Below are 7666 nucleotides of genomic sequence, written 5' to 3'. Positions count from 1 at the left end.
TTCCTATTTCTCCACATCCTCTCCAACATCAGTTGTTTCCTGACTTTTTAATGATCACCATTCTAACTGGCATGAGATGGTATCTCATTGTGGTTTTGATTTGCATTTCTTTAATGGCCAGTAATGATGACCTTATTTTCATGTTTTTTGGCCGCATAAATGTCTTCTTTTGAGTGTCTGTTTATATCCTTTGCCCACATTTTGATGGGGTTGTTTTTTCTTGAAAATTTATTTAAGTTCCTTGTAGATCCTGGATATTAGCCCTTTGTCAGGTGGATAGATTGCAAAAATTTTCTCCGATTCTGTAGGTTGCCTGTTCCCTCTGATGGTAGTTTCTTTTGCAGTGCAGAAGCTTTTTAGTTTCATAGATCCCATTTGTCAATTTTGGCTTTTGTTGCCATTGCTTTTGGTGTTTTAGTCATGAAGTCTTTGTCCATGCCTATGTCCTGGATGGTATTACCTAGGTTTTCTTCTATGGTTTGTATAGTTTTAGGCCTTACATTTAAGTCTTTAATCCATCTTGAGTTAATTTTTGTATAAGGTGTAAGGAAGGGGTCCAGTTTCAGTTTTCTGCATATGGCTAGGCAGTTTTCCCAACACCATTTATTAAATAGGGAATCCTTTCCCCATTGTTTGTGTCAGGTTTGTCGAAGATCACAGGAACAGAAAACCAAACACCGCATGTTCTCACTCATACGTGGGAGTTGAGCAATGAGAACACATGGACACAGGGAGGGGAACATCACACACTGGGGCCTGTCAGGGTGTGGGGGACTAGGGGAGGGATAGCATTAGGAGAAATACCTAATGTAGATGACAGGTTGATGGGTGCAGCAAACTACCACGGCACGTGCATACCTATGTAATAAACCTGCATGTTCTGCACATGTATCCAGAAGTTAAAGTATAATAAAATAAATAAAATAAAATAAATACAGCACAAGTTTAAAAAGTAGATTCTGGAATCCTACCCTAAAATAAAATAAAAGAAAAAAAAAGAAATGTTCACGTTTTCAGCTAACAGCAGTATTGATGAGTTCTCGAAGTGAAGGACTGAAGGGGTTCTTGAGACAAGTCACTCAGAGCAATAAGCCTCTGTTGCATCATTTTGAAATGAACATTTATAGCACATTTTAAGTCAATACCTATGTGGTTTAGGTCACAAGAGGGCAAAGAGGTGAAAACTTGCAGGTAGAGAAGTTAAGGTTTCTTAAGACCTGATTCTATTTATTTAGTTTCCGATGTCTTGCCTGAGGTGGGTTGGGGAGCTGGAGAGATGCAGGGTGCTAATTGTTTGCTATTCATTTAAAATCCATATATTCAGAGGGAATATTCCTTAAGGTCAAAGATTGAATCTTCTAAACAACTGTACTGCCTGACACACAGTGGGCGTAAATGCTCATTGAATAAATGAATAAATGCCATTTCTATATAATTCACCTGTTGCATTTTCTTCAGGCTTAAATTCTCTTTAAAAAATGATTCGTACAGTAAAAAAAAAAAATTTCTGATTTTTTTCTTCTTGATATTCCTTGACCTTTCCTCATAAAAACACTATTTATCTCTTAACACAGCTCCAGTTTCATTCCCATCGTAAGGGTCTGTGAGGAATCCATTGCTGTAAATGGAATAAATGAAGAGAGCAAGAGTTCTGTGTCCTTACATTCATCTCCTGGGAGTCTCTACTACATTTCTGCTGCCTCTCTACCATCTGGGAGTAAATGGAACAAAAATCTAACACCGTATTTAATGAGAAAATAATTGACTATTTCCTGTACAACACAGTTAGAGCCAAAAACATCCATGGGGATCAGTTTCCAACCTTTTCACACAGAATTGCACAAATTCCAGTGATGATAATATAAAACTTAATTTGGATTCCATTTGTTTTTCACTTGCCAGGGGGAGATTTGAAACAATGGGTAATCCCAGAGTTCTCCTGTTTATAGAAAATTTAAATAAACAGCTTTCTATTTACGGAGTGAGGAAAGCTCCGCCTGACAATTATCAAGCAAGCAAGGCTGAAATACTGCACCACAGAGCTCATCCATCTATGGTGTTTTTTCACGTGGATATGGCACTGAATGATGGCAGCAAAGCCATAATGGGAACTTGAACGCCTTTTACCCAGCATGGTGGCATTGAGGCTGTTTTAGGCCTTGAGAATCATAATGACTTAAGTTGTTATAGTACCTTTTAAGTCAAAAGATGTTTAAGTGATTTTCCCTACCCACAAGGTTTAAACCTTTATTTTCTCTTGCATTTTTAAAGCATTGCAGCATGAATCTCAGACCACAAGCACAAGTGGTACAGGTGGCTCAGAGAGACGAAAGGTTTGGGAGGCAGAGTGAACAGCCCACAATAAATAAACTGATAGCAATGGATGGAGTCACATATATTTGATGGAGTCACACGTATTTGACATAAGGGAAGCAGCCTCTGGGGTGCACTCAGAGGTAATCACCAGTGTTCATTGAAAGAGAAGGTGGAATTTAGCAGACCTCTAGTGTGAATCCATCCCAAATTGGCACCATTTAAACCCTCTGCATGAACACCACTCAGAACTTAATCTTCATCCTCAGCATGAAGCCTCATTCTGCACCTTTCTCCCAGGCTGAGACTCCAGGGCCTGCTGCTTTCCTGGGAAAGAGTGGATGGCTGAGTAAAGTTGCAGGGCCATTAGTGACAAGGCAGGTCATGACCCCATGTCCTGCCATCCCTGCACCTCCATCACTACAGTGGCTCCCAATTCATAGGAATAAAATAAAGGAAGAGAAGAGCCAATTTAGCACAGCAGCAAACTGCTATTTTTTCTAAGCAATCAACCATTTTATCAGTAGGAAATAGTTGTCTTCACAGATGTCAAGCAGTTAATCACCCCAAAAACCCCAAGAAGAGAAAAAGGATGTAGGTGCTAACATCTCAAGGGCTTGAACACCAAGTTTATCTATTCTTAAACTGAGTTGCAATTGCTTTCTCATCTGTAAAATACCTACAATGTTGCTGTGAATTTAAATGACTTGATTTATGAAAAAAAATAGAAGCATAACTCACATATAGTAAGTACTCAGAAATGTTACTTATTCAGTCAATCCAATGTCAATTTTTGAGAACAGAACAAGCACTCAAGAGTCAGCATGGAACCAGGTGGTTCAACAAAACTACACGTTAATTACTAACATACAGGAAAAATTTGCAACAAGTTTTGCTTGTTTGTTTCCTTCTACTTTTAGATTCAAATTTTCTAATACTTAGAAAAATAGTCACAAGGCTAATTTAGATCTCTGAAGGAACAAATTGTAAAAATTATTCTTAAAATATTTTTACATAAATTTTAAAAATTGGAAGCAATGTCTTTTTATTACATACCATAAAAACCTGTATGAGTCAGTGAAGTCACCAAATTCAATTTTGTTACTACTCAAAATATTAATTTTTAAAAAATAAATGACAAAATGGTTTTAGCTTTATTATCAATAGTGAACTCCACTGATAACTTTTTTAAATCACCTACTTGTATTTTAACACTTGCATGGAAAGTTTTATGGTATTCATTAGATTGATGAAATCAAGCAAATTGTTACCAATGGAATAAATTTCTTCATCATACTCAGATTCAGTCTTTGGTAATTTAATTTCAAATTTTAAAATTAACATTAAACAAAGTGTATCTAGATTATCAGATGAACAGTCTGATTAGTCTGTATCTAAGTGTTCTGGTTAATCTAAACAAAGATCAGTGTGCTAGAAAATTACAGGAGAAATAAAAAATGAATGATCTCCCATAATTTGATTAGTAAAATTGAAACATTTATTTTTTATGTAAATTCACGATGCACAATGTCTTGTTTCTTTCCTCTTCTTAGAATCAATGAAGAAATAAACATGTATTGTATGCCTCTAATGACCAAGCCTCTGTGACCAAAGCTGTGGAACCCCCCAGAGATTTATCAATCACTGTTCCACAATGGTTCCTCATTTAGAAAATGGTAGGGCAAGTGGGATGCAGTCCTTTTGTAACTATAGTTAGAGTAGTCTTTATTGAATAAGTCTCTTATTTAGATATCATACCACTGTAACACCATCTATATATTTCATCTATCTGTTAATCTCCTGCTATGTTACTAAAATGAATTAATAATAATTTATCAATTGGAAGAGCATGCCCAACCAACATTTTATCTATAGCTCACATAATAAGTGGCCAATGCCTAGCACAAGAATGAAAAGGGAAAGGGAAATAATATTTATAAAATGTTTAGACAGGGTTTACTGTGTGTTGGATGTTTTATACATTTTCCCTCATTAATACAGTAATCCTATGTGGTAGATATTATTATATCTATTTTATAAGTGAGCAGAATGAGAGTGATATCAGCAAGATGACAGAATAGGAATTTCTAGCACTAGTCCTCCTGCAGAAACATGAAGTTAAACAACTATCCACACATAGAATATCATTACAAGAGCTAAGAAATTCAAATGAGAGATTACAGCTCCTGGGTGCAGCAAAAAGAGAGATAATGGTCTGATATATTCAAAGTGCTAGAAAAAAAAAAATCAGTCAACCAAGAATACTATACCCAGCAAATCTGTCCTTTAAAAATGAAGGAAGAAAAATACTTTCCCAAGCAAACAAAAGCTGTTGGAGCACATCACCACTAGAACTGCCTTATGAGAAATGCTAAAGGGATTTCTTCAAGTTTAAATGAAAGACACTAACAGCATGAAAGCATATGAAAAGATAAAACTCACTGTAAATATAAGAATATAGTTAAGTTCAAAATACTCTAATGTTTTAATGGTGGTATATAAAGTACTAAAAATAAATATAGCTACAATAATTTTTTTTTTCTTGAGACAGAGTCTTGCTCTGTTGCCCAGAGTAGAGTGCAATGATGTGATCTCAGCTCACTGCAATCTTCCACCTCCTGGGTTTAAGCAATTCTCCTGCCTCGACCTTCTGAGTAGCTGGAATTACAGGTGCATGCCACCACGTCCAGCTAATTTTTTGTATATTTAGTAGAGATGGGGTTTCACCATGTTAGCTAGGCTAGTCTCGAACTCCTGACCTTGTGATCAGCCCACCTCAGCCTCCCAAAGTGCTGGGATTACAGGCGTGAGCCACCATGCCTGGCCTAATAATTTGTTAATGGATACAAAAGATTCAAAATATGTAAATTGTGACATCAAATACATAAAATGCGTGAGGTGGAGAAGCTAAAGTGTAGAGTTTTTTAATATGGTTAGATAAATTGTCATCAATTTAAAATAGACTATTATAAGATGTTTTATGTGACCTTCATGGCAACCACAAAGAAAAAGCCTGTAGTCGAGTACACAAAAAAGAAAAAGAAAGCAAAGCATATAATCATAAAAAATTATCAAATCATGTAGAAAGACAGCAAGAAAGGAAGAAAGAAATTACGAATTAGAAAATAAAAAACAAAATGACATAAGTAAGTCTTTACCTAGCAATGATTACTTTAAATGTAAATAGACTGAATTATCCAATGGTTTTTTTAAAAGCAAGATTCAACTATATGCTGCCTACAAGAGACTTACATTAGTTTTAAGGAACATGGATAAACCTGGAGGATATCATACTAAGTGAAATAAACCAAGCACAGAAAGACAAATACCATGTAATATCACTTATATGCAGAATCTGAAAAAGTCAAATTCATAGAAATAAAGAGTGGAAGGGTAGTTATCAGGAACTGTTGTGAGGGGGAGAGGGTAAATTGGGAGATATTGGTCAAAGCAAAAATTTCAGTTATGCAGGATCAATAAGTTCTGGAGAACATTAGTACAGTGTGGTGGCTACAGTTTAAAAACAGTATTATTTACTTGAAATTTGCTAAGAAAATGGGTCTTAAATGTTCTCATGACAAAAAATGGAAATCATGTGCATTAATGGATATGTTATTAGCTTGATTGTGATAATTTTTCACAATGTCTATACAGTACATCAAAATATTGCATTGTGTACTATTAATCCATACAATTTTTATTTGTCAATTATACCTCAATAGAACTAAAAAAAATTAATAAAAGAAGACTGAGTCTAAGTAATTTGTAGTAGTCATAATAAAGTATTCACAACATGATCATTTATCATGAAGCCTCTACATGTACATTCCCATACTATCCATAATTAATGGCAGACTATAGGACTTCCCCTAAACTGTGAGATAGTATTGAGAAGCAGTATTGCAAAAGGGATAAAAGGCTGGGTTTTAGAGTTAGGTCTGCACCCAAATCCCTATTTCACCACTTATCCATGTAGAGTCTTAAGCAAGTTATTCAACCTTTTTAAGCCTCAGTGTCCACATTTGTAAAAGGCAAAAACAATTTACTTCATCATAATGTCGTATTGTATGAAATAATACACATAAAATACTTAACCCAGAGCATGCCATGTTAATACCAAAAATGTACAGAGTGGTTATTATATGCCAGGCATTGTTGTAAGGGTTTAAACTCTCCTAATCATTGATTTTAGTAAATATTCACCGCAACTAATATTTCATTGTTAAAACAACTTAACCATGTTTAAACACCTTTTGGCACTCCTGTATTTCTACCATCTTTATCTGACTGACCTATCTTCAGCTTCAAAAAACTTTCATTTTCTTCCCACCCTTAAACATAGTTCTATTAGTATTGTTAGCTATTACCCTAGTACAATGCAGTATAGCTTTCTATAGTATCTATATCTAAGAAACATGATAGCTACAAAACAAAATTTAAAACTGAGTTATAAAGTAATATCTACTTGCATATTGGGTTTTATTAATATTATGAAATCAATGACAGAAAATGTATTCTTGGTTAACCTAGCAATGAAATTGAGTCAATCAAACATGGCCATTCCAATCTGCAGAACGGAATTTAAAGCTTAAATGGCCCAGAGAAAACCAGCCCTGCAAATGTTTTTTTAGATGCCACATAAACAAAATAACAATAAACAACGCTCTTATTTTGTGCCAGACACTGTTCTAAGAAATTTTCATTTATGAGTAAAATTAATCCTCAGAACAATCTATGGATTAATGCTCTTACCATCTCCATTGTATAGACTAAGAAACTGAATCACAGAGAAGTTAAAGAATTTGGCCAACTTCCCATAGTTAGTATGACTTGAACCAAGGCAGACTAACTCTAAAGTACATGATTTTAACCACTGAACAGCATCCTCAACACAATAATAAAGGAAAAATATAATGTTTAAATTATCTGGCTATAATTGAATCATGTAGTTTATTTACTAGCTTATCATACAAATTCAATTTCTTTATTTCATAAACTTGCAGCTTGACAAAATCAACTCCTACAAATTTTAGACAATGAAAAACCCCATTTGTAAATATATGAAGATGCAGGCAACTCTCTCCCTCTTCCATTCCTAAATCATCACATTAATCAACAGAAAGCTCTACTCACCAGTAGACATTATCTTTCATTTAGAAAATTCAGTTTGCTGTGGTTAATTTTTTAATGTTTCAATTTCAGCTTCAATTACCCATGAAAAAGTATAGATCTTGTGTATTAAATATTAAAACATTCCAGGAAAATTACACATAGTTCTTCCATTTAAAAAATAGCATAACCTGAGTTTAGAGTGCCACCATTTATATTTCAAATCTGCTCCAAATCTTCGTTT

Source organism: Chlorocebus sabaeus, chromosome 7 (genome assembly GCF_047675955.1).
Source record: "Chlorocebus sabaeus isolate Y175 chromosome 7, mChlSab1.0.hap1, whole genome shotgun sequence".
In the NCBI taxonomy this organism is placed as follows: domain Eukaryota; kingdom Metazoa; phylum Chordata; class Mammalia; order Primates; family Cercopithecidae; genus Chlorocebus; species Chlorocebus sabaeus.
Note: the sequence above shows the minus strand (reverse complement) of the source record.